The sequence below is a fragment of the Pelodiscus sinensis genome, chromosome 3, assembly GCF_052426305.1.
Source record: "Pelodiscus sinensis isolate ZL-2025 chromosome 3, ASM5242630v1, whole genome shotgun sequence".
NCBI lineage: Eukaryota > Metazoa > Chordata > Testudines > Trionychidae > Pelodiscus > Pelodiscus sinensis.
Window position 1 is genome coordinate 98,176,445 of NC_143054.1, and position 26,809 is coordinate 98,203,253.

The following is a 26,809-nucleotide window of genomic DNA, read 5'->3' on the forward strand; positions in this document are numbered from 1 at the left end:
GGGCACCGTAGCCAGCCCGTGCCCCTTTAAGGGGTCCGGGGCCGGGAGGGGGGCATAGAGTTTCCCTGGTGTTGGCCAGAGTGGCCACCAGGGAAACCTGGGGAGGGCTAGCCTCCCACTAGTTCGAACTAAAGGGCTACACAGCCCTTAGTTCGAACTAGCTAGTTCGAACTAGGCGTTAGTCCTCGTAAAATGAGGTTTACCTAGTTCGAACTAAGCGCTCCGCTAGTTCGATTCAAATTCGAACTAGCGGAGCGCTAGTGTAGCGCATAGGAAAGTTAGTTCGAACTAACGTCCGTTAGTTCGAACTAACTTTCTAGTGTAGACATACCCTGAGAGAGTGTCCTTTCTGGTTAAAATGTCAAGAAACTGTTTTCTCTTTGTGATCTTGTCTGATATCTGTTTTGTGGGCATTAATTCTTTGGCGAAGTGTCTGAGATGTTTGTCCAATGTACATAGCAGACGGACACTTTCGGCACATGATAGCATAGATTATATTTCTGGATGCACAGGAATATGTGTTCTTGATCTTATAACTCACTTGGTTAGGTCCAATAATGGTATCAGCAGAATGAATATGTGGACAAAGCTGGCAACGGGGTTTGTTGCAAGGGAAGGTACCAGGGTTGGTATTAGTGTGGTATGTCCTGTGGTGGTTGGTAAGAATCATCTTGAGGTTAGGTGGTTGTCTATAGGAGACTATGGGTCTGTCTCCCAGAGCCTCTTTGAGTATGGTATCCTGTTCCAATATAGGCTGTAGTTTATTGATAATGTGTTGGACAGGTTTAAGTTGGGGGTTGTAGGTGATGACAAGTGGTGTTCTATTGTTGGTTTTCTTGGGTCTGTCTTGAAGTAGATGGTTTCTAGGTATTCGTCTGGCTCTTTCAATTTGCTTTTTTATTTCTCTGGGTGGGTAGTTGAGATTTATAAATGCTTGGTAGAGATCCTGAAGCGGCTGACTTGGGGAAGCCGGGGGCAGAGCAGCTGGGTGCCGCCGGCTTGGTCCCGCAGTGCCGCCCTCTCCCACGCTGCGCAGATCCCCGCCAACCTGCCCGCCCCCAGACCCCTCATAGCCCTCCTTCCGGTACTCCGGCATATCTGATAATCCGGCACCCCCTGAGTCCTAAAGGTGCCGGATTCTCGGAAGTTTACTGTACTTCAGAATAGTTATTTTGGGAGTTATTATTTCAAAATAAGTTATTTCAACATAATTTCCTAGTGTAGACCTGCCCTTAGTCTTTTCAGATTACTCTACCCCTTTCAGGAGTTAGATTTGTCTTGCATATCTCCACGTTTTGCCTCATTTAAATACTACTTACTTACAAAATCAGACATAAAAATACAAAAAAGGTGTCACAGAACACTATTACAGAAATATTGATAACTTTCTTATCACCATGTAATTATCCAATAAATCAATTGAAATATAAATATTGTAGGCACATTTCAGTATAGTATACAGAGCAATATAAAGTCATTGTCTATATGATATTTTAGTTTTGTAGTGACTTTTCTGGTGCTTTTTATGTAGCCTGCTGCACCACTAGGCAAATGTCTACATGAGTTGATGTACCCCTGGAAGATCTCTGCATACCCCCAGGGGTACCCATACCCCTGGTTGAGAACAACTGTAGGCCTAGCACAACAGTGCTGTGTTTGGATTACAGCATTGGAGAGAAAGTTGAAATCCCAGATAAACTTGCCACTGAATTAGTATACAGAAAATGAAGAATTTTCTATACATCTCAGGATTTACAATTCAATTGTTAAGAGAAAAGGCTACATTTTGCTCCTAAAGTCAGTTGTCAGAGTCAATTTACAGACCAAGTGATGTTAATGTGAGCTGACCAGACTAGATAGGAGAGGCAAGAGCTCAATTTATCAGGAAAGAAATTACAGGTTGACCCTCTCTAGTCCAGTACCCTCTGGACCTGACCAGTGACAAACCAGAGAATTTCCCAAATTATAAGAGGTGACATTGTCTAGCGGCAATACCAATCCTTGCACTGCTTACTGGGCTCTTAGAAGACAATTAGGGATAAATTAGAGCTAAATAATAGCACAGAACACAGAGCCAGGACTGGTGGCTGTAAACAAACTTTATGGGACTGCAGGAAACTTAGCCATACCCATGATAAGAGGACACTCAGCTAACTAAAATCATGCCAAATCATGGATGTTACTAGACTAGAGAAGTTCAACCTATACTTTTTTATTATTATTCATAGAGTGTTTGCCTAGTATTTAATGGTTCCTTTCAATTGTGCTAGGTAATTATGATGTTCTCTCTCTACTGTCCATGACACCCATCCACATGTTGAAATATATTCATCTTGATCCAGCCTCCTTTGCTACCGTAACATTCAGGAATCGCTGCTACTATGTCATCTTCTGCAGCCAGTGCGGAGGCTGCTAAATGGATCTACTTATTCTGAGCCATCTCTTTAAGAGAGAGAAATAATAGTCATTCCTCATTGTCTGAGAGTAAGGGGATGCCAGTGGTAAACTATTCATGCTGTATACAAATATTCACTTCTTACCGATAGATTATTTTAGTTAGTTGTCCAAGCATCTAAGAGTGACTAAGGAACATCATCAGCAGAATCTGCTCTGATCCTTTCTTGGTCATTATAGCAGAATTTCATTTCTTTTCATTGACAACCTGCCACTCCACCTCAAAGGGGACTACACACCAGTGCAAGAATTGTATAGAATTTATAGCAAAGAGGAGATGAAAGACAGCTTAGCTCCATTAAAGCAGCTTTCATTAGACCGTGCTAACTAATGAAACAGCTTCTCCTTTCCCTGCTCTCTGCAGTGAAGGAGGGACAGTACTCACAGAAGAAAAGCAGATGAGTACACCCAGAAGTAAAAAAAACCAACCAATCTTTTTCACAGTTTACAGTCACTTTTAGGGGCACTTGAAACAAGCAGCTGCATTGTGGGCACTCATACAGGTGTGGTAGTCTAGTCCAGTTTGGGACACATGTAATCTTGGTGATCTCTGCCTTAGTCTGGAGTACACAGAAAATCTTTCTTGCTATTTTATTCCACAGGGGACTGGTGCCTTCCTAGATATATCCATTTTAATCCTTTATCTTCTAGCATCAGAGATTTATATATTAGTTATGTAAGCATCCTCTTCTTTCCAATGACAACAGTTATGCCTGGATAGGCAATGGTTCATTTACTTTTAGCAGTCAACGTGTGGGATTATTATGCAGGATTGGAAGTTCAATTTAGTAAATACATATTAAAATCTCACACTGCTTTGATACATAGCATCTCTAAAGTGTCTACCTGAGTGCTTTATAAGTATTAAATTAGCCTCACAGATACTAAAATAATCTACAAGGCCTCTAAAACAGCCAACAACCAGAACTCAAAGATGGCTTCCTCTGGGACATCTGGCATGGGCTACTGACAGAAGACAGGATACAGGTCTAGATTGACATTTGGTTTGACCCAGTATGGTCATTCTTATGTTCTTATGCCTTCGAGTTACAAAGAGCTCTTCTTCAGGTCTCAGAAAGGAATGCCCAGCATCAGCAAAAATACCAGGTGGAACACATTGTTAACTATTTCATCTAAACAGTCTGTACCACCTGGCATTTTGCTGCGACTCTGGGAATTCCTTTCCCTAACATGAAGCGGAGCTCTGTGTGGCTCAAAAACTTGTCTCACACCACAAAAAGTTGGTCCAATACTAGACTTTACCTCACCCACCTTGTCTCTTTAATATCCTGGGACTGACACAGCTATAAAATACACCATATACAACACAGATATGTTTGGACAAGCTGGGTCAGAAGTTAGCCAATTGACTATTCACCATCAATGTGATAATAAGTTAGTGTAAAGCTTTTAGAGGCTTATGACCCCAATTGTGCAAGGCCCCAACCTCCACTGGAGCCAATGAGAGTTAGGAACACACAGCTTTAGCTGGATGCACTCTCAGTCGGATGAGTTCCACCCTAGCCTGTTAAAACCTAGGAACAGGCAAATACAGCAAACACGTTATTCTCTTCATGTTATGTCACAATATTTGTGTAATCAGTAACTTTACCACAGTGCAGACAACAGGATGCTCCTGAAGCCTGCCACGGAGCCCGCTCTCTCAGACATCTTTTCCTGTATAAATAAAGTGGTCCAATAAAATGTACTACTAAAGCAGTTTTTCTAGTTACGCAATTAAAAGTCACTTCCTGAGCCCATCCTGTGAGGAGCAAAGCAGTCTCTGGTTTGTCTCATATTCTCATTTTGATGTTATTATTCTCACTGCAATCATCAGTGATGAGGTCAGAGGTATTGTTGTCTCTCTCTGTTGGAGGAGGTGTCACAAATTATTGCTTCAGGGTTTCTTATTTTAAAAACCTGCTATTTGGCAACCCAAATGTGCAAGCTACAGGAAATTCAGCTGAGTCCTTTCATAGTTGTTTGCATATTTAAGCATAGGTGCTAACGAGCTTGTGCTTTTCATTTCCAGGAAGGGTGAAACACAGAACTGCAGGCTGATGTCCTTAAGAAAGTAAAGCGTCCTTCCCTGTGGTGCTCCCCATGCTCCCTTCTGGCTAATCACCATGCATGGAGAAGGGAGGGAAGCAGGGAAAGCATGGTTAGTTTATTCTGTAAAAGGGACCACTTGCTGCTCAGAGACTATACTCTATTTACAGGACTGCTGGCTAAGCATGTGCTGCTTTATTTAACTAACAAACAAATGGAGGGACACACACACTAACTAAGCAGAAAGGAAGGGCATACTGCCATAGTACTCTTGAGTAACCCACCTAAGCCTTTGAGGGCCACTTTACTACAGATACCAGCACATCTGAGAGTTTAGACAAAAATATAATAAAACCGTTCCACATGGCAGAAGTGCTCCCAGAAGCCATTTGTTAAAGTTTTAACTCCAAATTGAAGATATTAGAATGATCCTTATCCATATTTCCATGTGTCATCCTCGCTAGAGATGACTCATCTCTGGGACTCAGAACTATTTCTGAAGAGCAAGTTATTTGCATTTGGAATCAGATTGCCCGGGGAAGAAAAGTCCCTAACTCTTCTGAAAAGGTTGTTATCCCCATTTGTTGTTATGCAAGTTGTTATTCTACCAGTATGTTCGGTGTTGCTTTTTGGAGTAAAATCATACATATCTCCAGCAGAGTGCAGCTTAATGTTTGTAGGTCGCAGACTTCTGCCTTCTTCTTTGAGAAGCTCACTGAAAGAGACATGACATCCTTCGTGCTGAGGGACAGTGCAGAGGTATAACTATACACAGCTGCATTAGAGCAGAGCTTTATGGCAAACCAAACACCAGGGAAAGCTAAAATATGCCCATGACGATCAGTATGAAATCTTTTCATTTAGCTCCCAGTGTAATTTACTCACGCAGCAGCCATCTCACAGGATAAGAGTCCATAGAGAGGGAAAGTGTGTTTTATCAGTGTGCAATCACAGTGTTGTGGAGGAAAAAGTCATCTTGAGCCTTACGGCAGTCATGCTAAATTGTAAACACTGGTAGAGGTCTAACAGTTTTATGAGACTGCTCACTTCCACTGCTCAGAAATAATTAGTATTAGTGCTGCTTACAAAGATTCACTTAAAAAAGCCAAGGAGCAGAAATCTCAGGGAGAATCCTGGCTTCCTGTATGTGGCGTTTGAGAAAGGCAAATTGGTACCTGGCTATAATTAGGAAGAAGTCAGGCTAGGGTTTCTATTCATTATATGGCCTGTGGGCCAATTGCTTTTTACCATCTACTTTCCTGCAACTCCGAACTTTATCTATTCTGTCATACTAGCAGCACTGATGACTTCCAAGCTAAACCAGTGCTACCAAAACTGCCTCACACTGGGCTCTTATTGGCCGGCCTGGTGTTGACAGATCAGGCACCATAACTGGGGCTCTTGATCACCCTCATAAAGAGAGAGGGCCCAGTTCTCCAATTCAGCTGACATACACAGCACAGGTACAGGGGAAAGTTAGATATAAAGTTGGCTTTAAAACTAGACACCTTTCATTCTACCTGTGTTCTGAGCTTGGTCAGCCCCCAACATAAGTCAGAACAACCTTAGGATTGCTCAGGACACACATATCCTCACATAGCCAGACTACAGTGGCATTTTGGCCAGCCCACTCCCATAGCACATCCCTGCCAGACGCGCTCTTCTAGATGCTGCAGGAGGGAAAAGCGTATGATGGCTGTGAAGCCCCCTGTGCCAGGGTATTCCAACAGAGGGAGACTCATTGCTTTTATGCCCCCTTTATGGCACCAAAATAAGATGACAGAGACTAGGGCCTGGAGAATTTGATTCACCCCTGACTTGTGACAAAAGCTGGTCAAAAAGAGTTTAAAACACTACTAAATCAGGACCGGATCGTGTTTTCCACTCACTTTGCACATGTGTACGTAATGACACAAGGTGGAAGGCACTGAAGAATCAATACCTTCTATAAAAGATGGTACCAGGCTTGACTCCTCCCCCTATGTCCATAAAGAAGAGGCAAGCAAAGAGGCCTCCATAGCTCCTTCACATTCTTTCTGAGGAAAGGGAAAGAAATAAAAATCCATGGTGAAGTAGAATAGGGAGAAGAAAGAACAAATCGATTTGAGGGGGGGAAGAAGAAAAAACTGCTGAATTTGGGGGTGGAGCTATGAGGCAAGAGTAATTAACTGATGGATTTGAAAGATAGAGTAAGAGTACTTTTGTCTGGAGCTAACACACTGAGCATTAGTCCCTACCAGTCTCCACTTGAAAGAAGTGACAGAGGAATCCTCTGCAAGGGAGGAGAGAGACAAATCTTCAGGCTTCTTCCATTTAGGATCACAATGGCAGAGGGACAGTGTACATAGCCACAGCCTGTTATGTGGCCACTTCTGACCTTGCTGAGTACTGGCGGAGTCGGGGCAGACTAGCCAACTGTTCCTCCAGTCAAGGGAATGGATTTATTTTAGCCCCAGTGTTCCACACAACGTTGGAATTCCCCCCATTTTTATAAACAATGATTTACATCAGAAATACTGAACAATTCAACTGAGATTATAGGCAGCTATTTAAGAAATTCAATATTAATACTGAACTGGACACCCAACGCATTTTAAGTTTCCTGCATGAATACTTTGATTGTGTCCCTTGTTTGGGGTCTGTGTTGCACACAGTCTCCCACACATGGGTCTTGGCAGACTTAGAAGCATGGGGATGGATTTTCAAAAGGGCCCAACAAATGCATAACTCTGTTCCCATTATCAGAGGGGTAGCCGTGTTAGTCTGAATCTGCAAAAGCAGCGAGGAGTCCTGTGGCACCTTATAGACTAACTGAAGTGTTGGAGCATAAGCTTTCATGGGCAAAGACCCACTTCGTCAGATGCATGTCGACATGCATCTGATGAAGTGGGTCTTTGCCCACGAAAGCTTATGCCCCAACACTTCAGTTAGCCTATAAGGTGCCACAGGACTCCTCGCCGCTTCTGTTCCCATGGAAGTCAATGATCAAACTCCCCCACAGTTAGGTCAATCCTGAGCACTTTTTAAAACCCCACAATCGGTGTATTTGGCACCAGATAGTGACCAGAATGCTTTTTGAGATCAATAGATTTGAGGAAGTATGAGGAAGTGTCTAGACAGCACAAACTGAGGTCAGAGAGGGAGAAAGGATCAGTTAGAAAATCTCCTCACCTGACTATCATCATTTTTGTTGTTATTAGTAATAATATTAGTATTCCTACAAATTTAAGTCCGAGCGCTTTGGAAACCAGTTTCACAAACACATCTCAAACCAAGCTGTAGTGAAAAGAAAATTCACACATTTCCCTGAAACAAAGTAAAATAAACATTTTTATTGGAAAATTCTTGGACATCCATTACATTTAATTAAAGTTGGCCATTTATAGGCATTTCTAGGGGACTCCTGACTTTGGTTAGTTAAGGCATCTTTCCTAATCCACAAAGGTACAATATTAATATCTGTGTTTTACAGAAAGAGAAACTGATTCAGACACACACACTTAGACTATTATTTTCAAAAGTGCCCATTAATTTTGAGGGCTTCCCTTGACACACCTTCTGCTAGATTTTGAGAGCCGCTGAGCAGCCCCAGATTCTGTTGGCTTCAGCATCTCTGAAAATCAGGCCTTGTTAGGCATCCAAAATTGGCAAGTACATCAGAAACACATAGCCAAAGTGACACAGGAAGTTTGTGGTTGGTCTGGGTATAGGACAGATTCCCTACTCTATGCCTTAATCACAACTGTTTCTCTTTTCATTACAGCACTTCTGCTACCTCAATAAGGGTACGTCTACACTACAGCGCTAGTTCGAACTAACTTAGTTCGAATTAGTTAATTCGAAATAAGCTAGTTCGAACTAGCGCATCTAGAACTAAAAACTAGTTCGAACTAGCGTTTTGCTAGTTCGAACTAGCGCGTCCACACTGATTGGACGCAGGGGGGCATTTAAGGGCAGCTGAAACCGGTTCTGGCAGGGCATCAGGTCAGCAGTTGCTTTGTGTGGCTGCTGTCTGAGGCTATCTGAGGCTCGTGCTTAAAGGGACCCCCCTGGACAGCCGGTTCTCAGCTTTCCCTGCTTGCTTGCCAACCTCGCCGAGGGACAGCAAAGCGTCGGTCTCTGTGCCCGTCTGTGTCGGTGCTTCCCTTCGGGGGGGACCGCCGCAGGTGGCAACATGGAGCCACGGCTCGCCCTGCACCTTCTGGTGCACGTTCTGGACTTGCTGCTGCAAGCCTGCCACCAATGGCTCGAGGCTGCCTGGCACCACCTGGGGAACGTCAGCCCCCTGCCTCTCCGCCTGGCCGCCCTGGGGGCCGTGGAGGAGCCGCGGCGGCGCCCCGGCACCGGCGTGCCCCGCCGCATCTGGCGTCTGGACACCAGCAGCGACTGGTGGGACCGCATCGTCCTGGAGCACTGGGACGACCGACAGTGGACCCAGAACTTTAGGATGAGGAGGGACACCTTCCTGGAGCTCTGCGAGTGGCTCGCCCCTGCCCTGCAAAGAAGGGACACTCGCATGAGGCCCGCCATCCCCCTCCAGAAGCGGGTGGCCATCGCCCTCTGGAAGCTCTCCACGCCGGACAGCTACCGATCCGTCGGGAACCAGTTCGGCGTGGGGAGATCCACCGTCGGAGCAGTGCTCATGCAGGTACGGCGCTCGTCGGCCACCGAGCCGGGGGGGAGGGGGGCTGCGAGGAGGGGATGGGCCACCCCAGGGACAAAGGGGGGGGCGGGAGGAGGCGAAGGCGCCCCGCACCGGAGGGGTCGGGCTGTCCCGGCCGTACTACACGCCGCCAGGGGGGTTGCTTCCGGGAGTGGGGCGCGGGGCACTGCCAGGGCACGCACGCTCCCAGCCACCCGGGCGCCCCACTGATTGACGCTTTGCTGTGTCTCTCTCCGCAGGTGGTCAAGGCCATCAACCGGGTGCTGCTCCGCAGGGTGGTCCGCCTCGCCGACCCGGACGCCGTCATCCGGGGATTCGGCGCCCTCGGCTTCCCCAACTGCGGGGGGGCCATCGACGGGACGCACATCCCCATCCGTGCCCCGGAACACCAGGCGTCCCGGTACGTCAACAGAAAGGGGTACTTCTCCGTCATCCTGCAGGCCGTGTGTGACCACCGGGGACAGTTCACGGACATCAATGTGGGCTGGTCCGGCAAAGCACACGACGCACGGGTGTACCGGAACTCCTCCGTGTGCCAGCGGCTGCAGGACGGGACCTTCTTCCCCGACCGCCACATCAGGGTCGGGGACGTGGACATGCCCGTCTGCCTGGTGGGGGATGCCGCCTACCCACTGCAGCCGTGGCTCATGAAGCCCTACACGGGGCACCTCAATCCCTCCCGCCAGGCCTTCAATAACAGGCTGAGCAGGGCCCGCATCGTGGTGGAGGGGGCCTTCGGGTGACTGAAAGCCCGCTTTCGATGCCTCCTCACCCGTCTGGACCTGGCCGAGCACAACATCCCTCCCGTGGTGGCGGCATGTTGTGTGCTCCACAATTTGTGTGAGCGGAAGGGGGAGGCTTTCTTGCCAGCCTGGATGGCTGAGGCTGACCGCATGGCTGGACACTACGGTCAGCCCCGCACCGCCGCCGTCCGGGAAGCCCAGCGGGGGGCCATCCGGATCCGGGAAGCCCTGCGGGAGAGCTTCCAGGTGGAGGAGGAGGAGGACTGACCTCTCCCTGCATGCCCCACCGGGGCCTTCTTCCACCCTACCCCCCCTTTCCCCTTTCCCCTCCCTATCTACTGTACAATAAAGACACCTGTTTTTCAAACAAAAACGTCTGTTTATTTCAGAGAACTGGGGTGGGGGAGGGAGGAATGAAGGTGGGAGAAGGGAGGGGGAAACCTGGGACAAGGGAGCTGGAAGGGGAGGGGAGGGAAGGGAGGAAGGGAAAGGAAAGCTCAGGGGTGGGAGTCCGGCTGCCTCTCCCGTCTCGCCACACTGCGGGTCCGGGGGCGTCGGTGGGGAATGGTTGTGGAGGGGGGGGCAGAGAGGACAGGGGGTGTGGAGGAAGCAGGAGCGGAAGCAGGAGGAGCAGGGGGAGCAGGGGGAGCAAGAGGGGGAGAAAGAGGGGGAGCAGGGGGAGCAAGAGGGGGAGCAAGAGGGGGAGCAGGGGGAGGAGGAAATGGAAAGCGGTCCAGCAGGCTCTGGAGGTGGCCTCGCAGGGCACGGCCCTGCTCCTCCAGGGCCTCCAGACTCCTCTGGCGCAGCCTGAGGTCCTCCTGGACCCAGTGGTCCTGGAGACGGAGCTGTCGGTCCAGGAACCGGAGATGCCGCCTCTGGTAGTCCTCCTGGTTCCTGGCTGTCCTGCTTGCCCGGGTGCGGGCGGCTGCTGCAGGCGGTGTGGTGCGCCCTGCAGGCCCCGGTGCTGCAGCTGTGGTGCAAGAAGACCAGCGGTCAATTACCCCAGGGGCCCAGGTGTGTGAAACCCAGCTCCCCTTTGCAAGGCCAGGGCCCCTGCAGGATCCCCAGCTGCTGCTCCGTGGTGGGCAAGGCCCAGGCGCACGGTCCCGGGGCTCCCTCTCGCCCCAGCCCCCCGTACACATAAGGGGAACACGAGGGTACTCACAGGTGGACGCCTCCCCGGCCTCTGATGATGCAGGCGAGCGGCTCTGTGGGGTGCCTCGGGGGTCCCGGGTCCTGGGAAGGCTGGCGGCAGGCTCCTGGCTCTCAGAGCCCTCCTCCTCCTCCTCCGTCTCCAGGAGCGGTCCCTCTGCCCCGGGGTCAATCACGTCCCGGGGGGCAGGGACGGCATGAGGCCCCAGGATGCGGTCCAGGGCATGGAAGTGGGGGCAGGCCTCCGGGTCAGCCCCTGGCAGGCAGGCCCGGGAGTAGGACTGCCGCAAGTCCTTAATTTTGCAGCGCACCTGCTCCCGGCTGCGCTGGTGGCCCCTGGCGGCCAGACTGGCAGCCATGCGTCCATAGACGGCCGCGTTCCGGTGGCTAGTGCGGAGATCGTGGACATTGGAGGCTTCCCCCCAAACCTCGATGAGGTCCACGATCTCCGCACTTGACCAGGCGGGCGCCCGCCTTTTGCGCCCCCGGGCAGGCTCCCGGGAGCCGCCAGGCTGGTCGTGGGGAGCAGTGGAGGGCTGGGAACCCTCGGATGGCTGGCTCATTGTGTGGCAGGTGCAGGCTGTGCAGGCACGGGTGCTTGCAGCCTTGCAACTGGCACAAAGTGAGTAGCCAGCCCGTGGCCCTTTAAGGGCTCCGGGGCCGGGAGGGGGGCAATAGAGTTTCCCTGGTGTTGGCCAGAGTGGCCACCAGGGAAACCTGGGAAGCCTTAGCCTCCCACTAGTTCGAACTAAAGGGCTACACAGCCCTTAGTTCGAACTAGCTAGTTCGAACTAGGCGTTAGTCCTCGTAAAATGAGGTTTACCTAGTTCGAACTAAGCGCTCCGTTAGTTCGAATTAAGTTCGAACTAACGGAGCACTAGTGTAGCGCCTAGGAAAGTTAGTTCGAACTAACGTCCGTTAGTTCGAACTAACTTTCTAGTGTAGACATACCCTAAGCTATCAAAACAACCTTGTAATTTACCTCACTCTTTCTTTGGCATTTTACACTTCCTGTATGTCAATGAAATGTTATCTTCCCAGCTCATACCCTTAGGAAATGAGTCTTTAACAAAGTCTGGGTCTGAAAAATAGCAGCGATAATGGGAGCTCAGAAAGGGGAAAGTTGTCCACAGATACTCCTGGGGCTACATTCTCGTCAACAGGGGATGTTCCCCTCCTTCCTCAATCAAAGTTGCATTACATAAATACAGCTGTGTTTCATATGATGTCCTTATGCTACCTATATCCTGAAAATACTTGGCAAAGTTCAATAAAGCCGTTATGTGTACTGTCACTGCTGTTGTTGATTCCTGAGGTCATGCTGCTGATATACCTGCCATCAAATGGACACCAGATGAGAAAAAACAGTGCTAACCCAGTCAAATTCATTATACAACTTCATGCTTCCGCATAACCCCTCCATAGCCACAAAGCAAAAGAAATAGGACCGCTTGATGGTAAAATCCAAAAGATCCCTTGCTGTTGCAACTGGACTTACTGATCTCAGACCTGCTGTCAGTTACCTGAGTGCATTTCCTCTTGATGTCAATCAGGATGCTGCCAGGTGCAGTCTTAAATTATAATATGCGTATTCCTATTCTGGTGGAGGGAGCACATGGCATATGTTGATGAACTTCCCAGATGCTACTGAACTGGGGGAAGCTACAAATAATACAAAGAAACACAGAAGCTGTGATCCTTGGGTCTGGCCAATCTGCGGTCAGGGGATGGGGTGGGCCTAAAGCAGCTGTTCTTCACCTTTGTGGTTCCCTCATCTCTATGGATGCTGAGAACTAAATCAGCCTCCAGCTGCTGGTGGCACGGATCTTAAGGGTACATCTACACTTAAAAAAAAATCTCATGGCAGTGGGTCTCAGAGAGTAGGTATTAGGCTTGTGGGGATCATGATGTAATGCTAGATGTAGTTGTGTAGACATTTCTGCTTGGGCTGGAGTGCAGACTCTGAAACCTAAGGATGGTGTAGGTCTCAGAGCCTGAGCTTCTGCCCAAGTAGGAACTATCTCATAAGGCCATGCTGGTACCTGCCCCAGCACCTTACTCTCAGGGCAACCTTTATCCTGCAGCCCCCTGGGGGCTGGGTCTAGAACTTGCCACCTTGCTGTCCCCAACCAAAGGCACTCTATCCCCTAGGCCACACCAGAACCTGTTTTTTTCCCCCTCGTGCAAGTTGACCCAGACTCTGAGCCTTGCTGCCATGAGGTTCAGAGACTTTTTGGCAGTGTAGACCTACCCAAAGAGATGGTTACTATGGGTGGGTGTGTCTGGAGAACAATAGTATTCCAGGCAACAGTTTGAGACATCTCCCCTATCCCAGGGAAGGTAGAAAGCGGTTGTGTAGAGTTACCCCTGCCAACTGCATGAAGTATTGCAGCCCCCTGCCATTCAAAAAGCATGAGTTGTGCCTTAAAAAAATAACGAGATTTTACAAAAACAGAAAATAAGAATGGCCATACTGTGTCAGTCCAAAGATCCATCTAGTTCAGTATCCTATCTTCCAACAGAGGTCAGTGCCTGATGCCCAGTGGGAGAGAAGAGAACAGGTAATCATCTCATGATCCATTCCCTATCACCCATTGCCAGCTTCTGACAAACAGAGGCTAGGGACACCATTCCTGCCAATCCTAGCTAATAGCAACTGAAGGACCTATCCTCCATGAATTTATCTAATTCTTCTTTTGAATCCTATTAAAGTCCTAGTCTTCACAACATCCTCTGGCAAGGAGTTCCACAGGTTGACAGCATTGTATGAAGAAATACTTCCTTTTATTTGTTTTAAACTTACTACCTATTAAAAATGAGCCACTGACATGAACAGTAAAAATAGAGTTCTTCTGGTTTGTGAGACTTTAAGGTGCATTCAAGTCATGTTTTCAAGCTGGAAGCTTCCTTTTTTAATTATTTAATTAAATCTAAGATTCTCATGTAGCCACCTGACTCCAGGAACTGGGGCTTGAAGAAACACAAAAAATATCACAAGACTCATGATAAAATCATGAGAGCTGGCAACACTGTAAATAGGCCACAGTCAGTAATTCCCACTCTACAAGATTCCCCAGCTGCTCTCCTAGGGCAGATTTATGGTTCTGTCCCACCAGAACCATGTGAAGAGGTTACATTTGGGTGGACGGCTTGGCCTAGTAAGATCACAAACAAGGGCAGGTTTTAGAAAAATGAGATTCAGCTTGACACATAAAACCAATAATAATCAGAAATATTGAAATACAAAATATTCAGGAAGAAGGAGAGATGTGGAAAGTGGTGACACTGAAAGAGAACCATGGCGGCATTGGACAGCAAGAAAGATAGGAGTTGGACATGTAAATCAAAAACACAATGCTGTTTTGAGTTCCTCCTATAGGCCTGCCCTGAGCCACTGATCAATCTTTCTGTTGATTTTAGTGAGATTTAGATTTTGTCTGGTATCATTCTGGTGTGACCACTTCCAGGGCAGCTCAATAGCAGAAAGTTATCTGACAAATTGGAGGGAGTTCATTTAAGAGGAACAGAATGATCAAGACTATGTAGGGAAAGTCAAACCAGGGAAGATTAAAATCTAATACAGTTTAGCTAAGAATGAACAATATTTTCCTTCCCTGGTAATTAGAATGGTTCCAGGAAGTATGGCCAAAGTAAAGAAAGGAAAAACTTTGTATAGTTGGAAAAGTTTCCTCTCATGGGTAGGTAATAGGCCACGGTATACTCTCCTGAGAGAGCAGGTAAAAGTCCAAATGTATAGGATATTTTCAACAAGTCTGGGCAGAGAGCTAGATAAAAGGTGTGCTGAAAAAAAGACTCCTACTTTGTCAGGGAATTGATTAGATGATCAAATAGATCTTTTTTTTTTATTTCTGGTGATTCAACTCTACAATTCTATGATAAAGGAAGAGATTCATACACCATAGAATCTCCGAGTTACAAACACCTCATCAATGGAGGTTGTTCGTAACTCTGAACAAAATGCTACAGTTGTTCTTGCAAACGTTTAAAACTGAACATTGAACTTCTAATCAATTACCTGACAAAGTAGGAGTCTTCTCTTCAGCACACCTTTTATCTAGCTCTATGCCCAGACCAGTTGAAAATATCCTATACATTCGTACTTTTACCAGCTCTCTTGGGAGACTATTCCACAGCTTACTGACTAATATAGCTTTGAAACTTTATTACACAGAACAAAAATGCTGCTCTTAGCCACCTTAATTTAAATGAAACAAGCACAGAAACAGTTACTTTTTTAAAAACTTTCCTTTAATTTTTTAGTAGTTTACATTTAACACAGTACTGTACTGTATTTGGTGTTGATTGTTTGTTTTTATGCCTCTTCTGCTGCTGCCTGATTGTATACTTCTGATTTCAAATTAGATATGTGTAGACCGGTCACTTCATAACTCTGGTATTCATAATTCTGAGGTCCTACTGCAGATGTTGATAGTCAATGTATTAAAGTACAAGTACAGGCCCAGTTAGAGCATGGCCAAGATTTTCAAAGTGGCTAGAAATTTAGGGTGCCCAACCTGAGGAACCTCGAAGGGCTGGACACTCAGGACTTTTCTGAAATAACTCAGAACTTCATAAGGTGATTCAGGTCAGGCATCCAACATCAATAGTCACTTTTGAAATGCTGGCCTATTAATAAGGCTATAGCTAGACTGCAGGGTTTTTCTCGGATGTATCCTGAAAAAAACTGCCATGTTCAGGGAATACGTTTGAAGGAGGCTTACCTGGGTGGTCGACAAATACCTTTGATGTTGACACCTGCGCGTCCAGACTATCGCGCTGAGCCAACAAACAGCTGATCAGCTGTTTGTCGGCTCAGCGCGGCAGCCATGTAAATTTAAATGAAGCGGAGATTATTTAAATCACCGCTTCATTTTACTATGTCGGGTAGCCTAATCTACATGCCTCTGGCGACAGAGGCATGTAGTCTAGATGTACCCATGGAAAAGTCTCTTCCGACAAAAGAATCAGAAAAAGGTACACAAAATGTGGTGTGCAATTTGTGTACCTTTTTCTGATGAAAACTTGTAGTCTAGCCATACCCTCAGAGACAGAAGAAATAGAAGTAAGAACTTGTTAGGGGGAAAAAAAACCTTTCTTCTTTAAAAATAACTGCTGAATGGTCTGTGGTAGAGCAATGGAAAAGATAAGTCAAAAGCCAACTATAGAAAGCCAAGCCACATTCTGAATATCAAAAGAACTTCAGCTTCAGAGATTTTCCTGTTGTGAGATACTCTCAGTGCAGAATATTGAAGACATCAGTAGGACAGCAGACAGAGTAATATTAACAAGCAGTTATCCAATAGTAGTAACTTGGCTCCTAACTCTAGGTCTGCAGTCAAGAGAAGGATATATCCGCAGTTAGGGTATGATTACCACACAAAATAGGAATAGAGAAATGAAGGCATTTCAGAGGCATGTGGAGCTACCATGTGATGTTTTAATACTGAGATGATTTTGTGAACACTGTGTATGTAATCAGGTCAGTGCAATGAAGTTATTGTGGGTTTAGTTATAAAACTTTTCTGTATCACAGCATTGATATAGCTTAATATGAGGCTATGGGAAGAACAAGCAAGAAACCACCCCAACAGCATGTCTACACTAAGAAACTATTTCAAAATAACTAAAATCAATTTAATAACACCCAAAATAATGAAATTGAAATAGCGTGTCCTCACTACAGGGAAGCCTCGAAATTAGTCAAAGGCAGGATCCATTAATGTGGATGTGTTACCTCAACTTAGAGCTCCAGGAAATAATTAGTAATTAGTTTGAATGACTCTGGGGATTAATTACTTTGAAACAGAGGCACTGGAGCATCCATACTACTGCTATTTTGAGATAACTATTTCAAAATTAGTGTTATTCCTTGAAGAAAGCAGGAGTACAGATTTTGAAATACTGCTTACGTTTGGACGTTCCACTTACTATTTTGACCTAAGGGGAGTTATTTTGAAATAAAGCCCTAATGTAGACCAAGGTTAACTGTAAGGAGCAGCATCCCAGAAAACACTGGCAATTTCTTCCAGGCTCTGACCTAAAGACACATAGCTGTTTTTCCAGGCTGGGAACCTGGAGATCAAATGATGCTAAACAGCTACCGTGCTCTCAGTAATGGAAGGAAAGTCAGCTGTCAAGCAGGCTGACACAGAGAGAAGTCTGTAAAGGGAGTCTGAAGAAGTCAGGATCCAGAGAATGGTAAGGCTTGGAGAAAGCAAAGTAGGCATCTTATGGTTCTAAATAAATCAGACTTGCCTTGGTCACTGGCTACCACTGGCTCTGCTCTCAGAGCAAATAGAACTAAAGGCCACATCTCCACTTGCGGGAAGATCATTGTTCCAGCGTTTGATTTAATGAGCCCAGTAAAGACCCGCTAAATCAAATGTTGAGGGCGCCTCCATCAGCACCAATACTCTTACTCCTCACAGGGAGTAAAGGAAGTCAACAGGAGAGTTTCTCCTGTTGACCTCCCTTTGTGAGGACAGTGCCGAAGCTTGGCTTAAGATATGTGGACTCCAGCTACGTTTTTTACATAGCTGGAATTACGTACCGTAAGCCAGCCTTCCCCCTTAGTGTGGACCTGGCCTAAGTTTCAGTCGAACTGGGTGAGCTAGCCAGAGATAATACAAGGCAACTGCAGCCCAAAGCTCAGTCAGAGAGTGGGCTAATCATAGGATTCCACCTGACAAGAGAGGTGATGACTCAAGTCCTGGAGGAGATGCATATGAAGAAACAAGCAAGTTAGACATGAGTTGGAAATGTCAGAGGACAGTTAGCCCAGTAACTGTGACATATTTGGTGGGAGAGTGACACTGGTAAAGATCCAGCAAGTGCCAACAGCCCAAAAGAAACTATTGCAGATGGAAGAGCTAGAGTAAAACAATACCGTGTTCTTTTCTGGAGAGAAAAAAAGAGGAAAAAATAAGCAGGAACAATGAGTTATGAGCAATCCAAGACAACAGCTGGTGTGATCTGGTAGCCATAGCTAATCTCTCAAGAACTGTCAAAGGCACAGCTGGCCAATCCGCTGTATTCTGAGGACCAGAAAAGACATGATAGTCCCAGACAGGAGTGTACTCGAGAGAAGCATCCAGATGGCCAGCAAGAACTGATGGAGGTCAGAATGGAAAAACAGAACAGGGAGATCTTGGGGATAAGCCCCTAGGAAGAAACAGGGAAGAGGCTGATAGCAGCAGCAGTTAGACTCTCACCAGAAGTTCACCTTTTCACCAGTGGCTGGCATTGCAGAGACCAGCTTGTGGAGGAAAACTGCAATTTGCAAAAAGCTTGCAACATGAACTTGAACAGGAGAAAATGCAGTAGCAGGTTCCTGCCCTGCTAAATGAAGGCAGACCCCATATATTGGGGTTCTCCGGAGGCATCGATTCTAAATTGTTACCTTGCTGTGAGGACAGGGTATATGACATACATGTGCTTTTTAAATATTTTTGAGGTGACTTGTGAATTAATTCAAGTGGCTAACAGGGACTCTGGGAGCTTGCAATGGAGGGATGGTAGTGGTGAATTTTTTGACAGCCTGGCCAAAGGGGACTGGGAGGCTGGCCCCCTAGTGCACCAGGCTAACCAAGTGGCTGCAGACAGACAGAACAAGCACAATGTGCATGCTGAATTTTCACCTCTTTCATGAGGCTTGTTCCAGTGGCACTTGCGATACCACAGCAATGCAAACCATTCTGTACCTAGATAAAAAGATCCCACCTTCTTGTCACAGTACAGTGACTGAGAATGCATCCCACGGTAATATGGGTCTGTGAAATATGTAACTTCCACTTTTTATATATGCATAAACCAGCCATGGGCCAAAAATATAACCTTCAGTTCCCATTTACAGTGCACGTTGGCTGCTGTAATCAATAGACTTCTGTTAAACATTAGCAAAGAGAGGCCAAGGGGTGTGAATAACTGCCAGAAAAAAAACCCTTATTTTGCATGCGCTGTTAAAAAAAATCCCGACACCAGCATCTGCAGGAGTCCTGCAAAGTTGTGAGGTCCATTTGTTATTTAGGCTTTCGGCAGATCAATGAATATCTCCAGTTCAGCTAGAGGAAATATGAGTCATAACATAGATGTCTGAACATAATGGCAAACTCAGAAGGAAATCATCTCCTTTTGCCAGAACAACATGTTACTGGAGAAGTATTGAAAATTGACCACTACTCCTGACCATTATGGTGGTGTTATTTCCTTGTGCTTCCCCTTCGGTGCACCTTTGTCTTATATTTAGTTTGAAAACTCTCAGGGACAGGGCCTACCTTTTTATTCTGTGACTGTACAGCACCAAGTGCATTGGGGTCCCGATCCATGACTAGAGCTGCCTGGGATTATGGTAACACTAATCTTACTATATATGAAAAAAACAACAAATAGTCTGGTAGCACTTTAAAGACTAACAAAACATGGAGATGGGATCATGAACTTTTGTGGGCACAACCCACTTCTTCAGATGACTATATATTTAAGAACTGTACATCTTTGTCTGTCCGTCCGTTTGTGAGCTTGTCTGTTCAAGAACTCCTTCTGAACAGTAAGAGCTAGGGCCACCAAATTCGGTAGGCAGCTTCCTCTTCTCCTAAGCTAAAGCAAGGTCAGGGTTTGGTTGTGCCAGGACAATGGGAGGTGCCTGGAATTTGATTGTTTCTCGTAAAATGAAAAGGGAGATATCCGGCAGGAGAGAGTTATACTGTAGAATGACCACAGCGGGGTAGCAAGGGGCCAGAGATGGGGACTGGGACAGTTATAACCCCACTGGACCAACAAGGAGCAGGGGTGGAGAAAGGAACAGCTATCTACTGTATATTTCAGAGAGTTTTCTGTGTATGTGTTTATCTATTTATCTATGTATCTGTCACCAGCCGGGAAACATGCATTCCTCCCCCAGCTGTGCCCACTGGAGCTGAAGTGGCCATGGAGAAGCAGCCTGTGGTGAGAGAGGGCTGTAGCTGTCCTCTCTTCCCAGGGCAGCCTGCATCCTGAACCCCTCATCTCCAGCCCCACCCCAGAGCAATAATTTAAATGAAGAAAAAATAAAAATGAATCGAATTCAGGACCCAAGCTAAGGGAAAATCTTCTAGTGATAAATAACAAATGTAAACAACAGAAATGGTTTTAGTCTTTGCTGCATTCAGAGAACTGTAAAGAATTAAGCTGGTATTAGAATAGGTCTCTCTCCTCTCCAGGGGCAAATGTGGCCTCCCAATTCACTGAGCGCACATCACCACGACCTCCTGCATGCACTACTGAGGGGGTATCAACCACCTGCAGCAACACCCTCATCCTGGCACTGCAAGCCTAATCCTGACCTGGTGTAGAGGGGATGTCCCAGGCCAAGAGGCTGGAAGGTGAGCCTGCCCTTTGGAACTGGGCCTTGCTTCCTGCACCAGGCATTGCAGCTTGGTGGTGGGTAGCAGCATCACTCCGATTTGGCTCAGCTGCTCCTCTACCATGACAGAGGAGAAGCCAGGACAAATCTCAGTGATGCTGCAGTCTGTGCACCAGGTCACAATGCCACTCGCTCAAATTTGACCTAGGTGCCCACGTCATAACAAAGGGAAGGGGGAGGGTAGATGCGGTGGCGGGGGTGTGGAGGGGGCGGCACAAGCGTACACAGTGCACATTGATTAATCCAGTCTGATTTCTGTAAGCACAGTTGCATCCTTGGAACCTGGCTAATGCTGCTGCTGTTTCTCTCTCAGCCTTTCTATTTTGAGCTTGCACTGCCTGCTTCAGAAAGGAGAGAGCAGACCCTGGAGGAAAGCTGTTATTTTCAAGAGGAAATCTTCTGCATTCATTGAGCACGAAGAAGAATTCCCTATTAATATGAAAGGAGATAGCAGACCCTGGAGAAAAGCAGGGCAATATATCAATTCTTATTAACTGTCAACAGCAACATGGAAAAAAACTTAAGCAAATTGGCACTTTATATCTCTGACTAACTTGACATATTAGAGTTATGAAATGCACACTCAGAAAGAAGAACTCTTCCAGTCAATGAGGTTGTTGGTGAGTCAGAGAAGAAAAAACAACATTAAAGCAAGTGGCAATTTTTCTAAAATCCTAATTAAAAGCCCTCTGAACCATAAATAAATGGGGTGGGGAGAAGCTATAGAGATGCAAGGACAGATCCACAGCAAGTGTAAATTGACTTAGTTCCATAACAGAATTACAATCTTTTAAATCAGCTGAAGATTGGTTCCTCTGGCTTTTTCCTGTTTATTTCCCCTCTACTACATTACCTTGTTGCTGTTCAGATTTAAATGCAATTGAGGCTATATTTTTTTACTGACTGGTAATAAGGTGTTATTTGTTGTGTGCATGGTTGTAGACTGAAGAAAATACATCCCGGGAGATTAGGGGGCCTGAGCTTCCTATCCCTTACACCAGTGTAAATCAGGATCACACCACTGAAGTGAATGGAGCTACACTGATGTAAAGTTGCTGTAAATGAGACGAGAATCAGCATCAAAAGGCTACGCTGCAACAAAAGTCCCAGGACTGGCCCATGCCAGTTGACTCAGGCTCTTAGGTCTCAGGCTGTGGGGCTCTGTCATTGCAATGTAGACATAGGAGCCCAGGATTCAAGACACTGCCTCATGGGAAGCAATGTTCCCTCTAATTTTTTTTCTGTCAAGAGGGCAATGAATTTTGTTATGTTCACTGAGGTATGTACAAATGTGCACCACCAATAGAAACACACACTGCCAGCTGCGAGCACTCTGCTAACCAGCTGGGCTGCATTTGAATCTCTTCTGGATGGCTGCCTAAATTCTGAGCTTACAGGGAGCACTGGTGGGAGGGTCTCAGACTTGGCAAATACCAGTCCCACCCCATCTGCCTGAGGCCCTGCCCCTTCCAAGAGCTTGGACTCCAGTAGAGTGACCAGAGGTTCTGATTTTAGAGAGACAGTCCCAACATTCAGGGCTTTGTCCTACATCAGTGCCTATTACTCCTCACCCCCGCCCCATCCTGAATTTTCACACATGGTGTCTTTTCACCCTAGACTGCTGCCTGTGCCAGAACATCTTCAACACTGCAATTAAACAGCCCTGCAACCTGAGCCCCATGAGCCTGAGTCAGCTGGCACAGGCCAGCCGCGGGTGTCTAATTGCAGTGTCGATATACCCTAAGAGTCGATTGATTTTCATATGCAGAGCTGAATGCATGTGGTAAAAGTTCATATGGCTTATTTAATACAATCACTTCTACATTTGATACATTCTCATGACTAAGAAGGCCATGTCCCGAGGAGGCAGTCCCTTACTCAGTACAAGGAAGTACACTGTGATACCATCACCAATGTGGGTGGGAGAACCAAATTCCAAGATTACTAAAGAATGGTGACAGCATATTGATCACTCTGACAGTGAGGGCATAAGATCTATTTGTAAAATTTTCTCACAAGGGACATAAAACAGATACTACCAGTCTTACAACATGTGTATCGTTTCTTCTGAACAGTCTATTCAACCCCCGAGTGAAATGGTGAGAGTTATTTCATTCAACTTAGAATTTCACCATTTAGGAATATGAAGAAGGGCTTTTTAAGCTTCTGTGTAATAGGTGTGAAAAAGTAATATGAGACTAAAAGGAAACATAAGCAAGAGAGAGATAATTGCACTTGAAATACTGTAACTTGCCTTTTATATTTGTAAGAAAATTTGATTACTTCATAAATCCATGAAGTTTTAGCCACCTGATGCCAATTAAAGTTCATGTACATAATTTAATTCTGTGAAGCCTTTTGAGGTAAAATAATGAACAGAGATGGAACGTGAACCAAGAGCTGAACCCCAAACCTTTTTTAAAGGGTCCATATCTTTCATCCCTGCACAGGGAACAGCTATAATTACAGTCCTTGCATTCCCTAGGCAGAAGTTCTGATCAAAACTGACACTAGAGCTCCCAAAGAGGGGAAGGATGGTGTCATACCAGCCTGCAGTTTTGATCTAATGAGAGGGAGCGTATCAAATGCTGCACTCTACTACAGGGCTCCCACATTCAAGCCAGAGTGTGCTTCTTCCAGCCTTCTGTGATAGGCTGGCCATTCTAGCATGAATGGTGGGTGAACGCCCTGCTGGGGAAGGCAAACACCAGTCCCACCCCTTCTGCCTGAGGCCCTGCCCCTTCCGCCACCCCCTTTCCCCCAGGGAACCAAGCCCAGTCCCCACCGCAGGCTGCTACCCTCAGCCTCCTGAACATCCTGAGACCCCCTTAGTCTCACTGTCCCAGTGGGTGGTATGGCCAACCAGCCAGAGAGCTGGGCAGTCATGCTACAGACACAACGTTCCCCAGTGGTCGGAGAGTCGGGCAGCTGCACTGCAGCCCTAGCCTTCTTGGGCAGTGAGAGCATGGGCGGTTTTGGGAAGGCAATGCCTTGCCTTACCTACATTACCCACCCACTCCAGTGAGAATTATTTTAGGGACAGCCATTGCTCTTTAGCTCTTCCTAACCCTACCAGAGCCACTTAATGACTGAGAGCTACAATATAATAATTACTTGTTTAACACGTGCCTGCTTAACACATTTTTGCAAAAGCACAATTTTTTTTTTAGGGAACGTTTTTCGAGTAACATGACCGTCCCCAAAATAACACGAAAATAATCAAGCGGTGGACTACTTTGCACAGTGGTATAAGTTGATGAAAACAGTGGTAATACGCATGAGTGGATGAATACACGTGGTCACAGCACTCCCCCGCTCACTCACGTATTTATCTTTGTGTTTTAACAAACGGTGGCAACTTGTGTTGCTAGTTATCTTGTGCTGCTAGATATCTAATATGACTTTGAAGACCCAGCACCAACAAAAAATTGACTTTGCCACCACCTGAAACACAACCCCCACCTTTTCCATTATTTTTAATGGAAAATTGACCCTGCATAGCACGTTTTCCGCTTAGCACAAACATTTTCAGAAATGTATCTGTAGTGTTAAATGAGGAATTATTGTACACTAAACGCTAAAAACTGAACACTAAAATAATGGTTGGGCTGAATGTGCTAACAACAAATATGGAACAAAAGAGCCAGAAACAATGACTGGAAACTTCAGATTAAGCCAAAACCTGCATTCCTCAATGCTGCATGAAACCGCTGTCTAAGTGTGACCTCAGGTTAACTCAGACAAAAACCATCAGTAGTTTAGCTAGCCAATTCATGGGAGAGGCATCAATCTTGTTGACAAAGATGACAAGCCCACGTCAGCCATTATCCAAACCTCGCCAAAAAGAACCTGGAGGTATTATTGCTTTATTTCTAGCTAGATAAAATAGAGAATAACCTGCTCTATAATGTTTAGACATTTAGTTTGAAACACGTCAATGAATGTCCCATGTTACTACAGAGCACATTTCATTTGTCTACAGCAAAGATATATATGCACTCAAGGATCTCAAAGCACTTCTAAGAAATAATAAATTCAGCATGCTACATCCCACTGAGACATTCAAACATTTGTACTATACAACTGATACAGAAAGAGAGGAAGACTGAAATTCTCAGGAGTGGCCTCTAATTTTGGTTACCTCAATTCTAGATGGCCAACACAAGACACCTCAGTTCACATTTTCAGAGATTCTGCTCACCAGAAACTCCACTTGAAGTCAATAGGCCAAATGCCCAATTTTTTTTTCTACCCCAGCATAAATCAGAAGCAACTGCATAGGATTTGCACTGCTCTAAGTGAGTAGAACAAACCGAGGGCCCCAAAATGGAAGCAACCGAAAATTAGAGACAACTGAACCCAAATCTAGCGACACAAGTCCTAGCTAGTGCTTTAGCCATGATATTATACATCTACTTTTAGAATACCATTGGCAAACAGAAGGAGGGTCAAAAGACAAATAGTTAACAGTCGAACAGTATATTACTAGTTGTATAAAGTGGTAACCTTGCCATACAGAAAATGTATGCAGAAATATAGAAGAGCTATCCTATAGAAAAGCAAGGGTGCAACTGGCAAAAAGAGAAGCAATAAAGAATTAAGTCTGCTGAGAATTCAGTGATTCCCAAGTGTAGGTGACGTTATTTAGCACACGGCAAGCTATTACAATTTGCTCAACATCCACTACTCTGCTATGACTGCAGTACAATGTCCTATGCTTTAAGTATTAGAAGGTACCATGGTCACCGAACACACTTGGGCAGATGAATGTTGTTTTAATGGTGCCTACTTCATTATTAGGGACTAGATATTCAAAGAATAAATTCCACCCATATTCAGTTCTAGGTTCTGCTAGATCATTTCTATTGGGGTAGTAATACTCTAACATATATCTGTACAGACTGATTATTTCTGCATTACTCACTGAAATATAGAGATGTTAATATTATAACAGGGAAGATGTACATAACAAAATCTTATGTCTTCTTTGCACAACAATGCTTTTGTTCAGTACATACACATAAGAAGGGACATACTGGGTCAGACCAAAAATCCAGCTAGTCAACCATCATGTCTTCTGACACTGGCCAATGCCAGGTGCCACAGAGGAAATGAACAGAACGGATAATTAGTAAGTGACCCATCGCCTATCTCCCATTCCCAGCTTCTGGCAAACAAACATGAGGAACACCATCCCTCCCAATCCTGGCTAATAGCCATTGATGAATCTATTCATCATGAATTATCTAGTTCTTTTTTGAACTCCATAACAGTGTTTACCTTCACAGCATCCTCTGGCAAGGAGTTCCACAGGCTCACTACTTCCTTTTGTTTGTTTTAAACTTGCTGCCTATAAATTTTATTTAGTGACCCCCCCTACTTTATGTGTTAATAGTCATAGATGGGATGACATATCCTGCTATATTATATGCCAGAAGAGGATGACGGCTATTAAGAACAGGTAGCAGCTAAAACCGCTTTATACACAAAGGGGTATCCTGATAGTTCTGGAAGATAAAAGGTGTAATTCCCAAATTTAAATGCATAGATGAAAATAACATTTTGAGCTGTCACTGGAGTTTTTATGTGTGGCTTTCACTGGAGATCTGTGAGTTGTAAAATGTGCATTCCAGCTATTTTAATTTCATATATAATAAACATAATTGCTTTCTTGCAGAAATCAATGACTCTTTAAAAGGCTTGTTTGCGGTCTAAATGATTTGCAAAGTCAGTGAAGAATGTTGTTGGGGGAGTTTTGGCTAGAGTTTACAGCAAGGAGACAATAGCATGCAATATAAGTTGGAAAATATTTAAAAAACTTGGAAAAAAACAGCTTATGTAAGGGTGTTTCAGTCTCTGATGATCTGAGGAGGGTTTTCGCTACAGACGTTTATGGAATGAGAGTACTAGCTAGAGGGAAGGGGAGGAAAGTATGCTATTGTATGTTTGTTTGTATGCAAAATAAATAGATATTTTGTCTAATGTGGATGTTTAGTAAATCTATAAATGAGTGCCTACTATTACAAGAGCTTTTTTGCCACAATATCAGCAGCACTACCCAGCAAAGCAGACAAGGAACAGCAAGAACTCGAGCTGGTGGGGACATTTCTAATTGAATGAAACTGTGCCAAAATATGCAGTTTCACAGATATATGAGTTTCAACAAGAAAGAGGGAGAGAGGTGCGTGCATGCGCCCATGCACATTTACATCTCAAAAAACTCAGGTTTCGAGCCAAAACCCAACATTTTGACACAGTTTCATTCCTGTGAAAATGTTCTAAACAGTTTGATTTTGTTCCACTATGGAAGGAAAATAGATTAGTAAA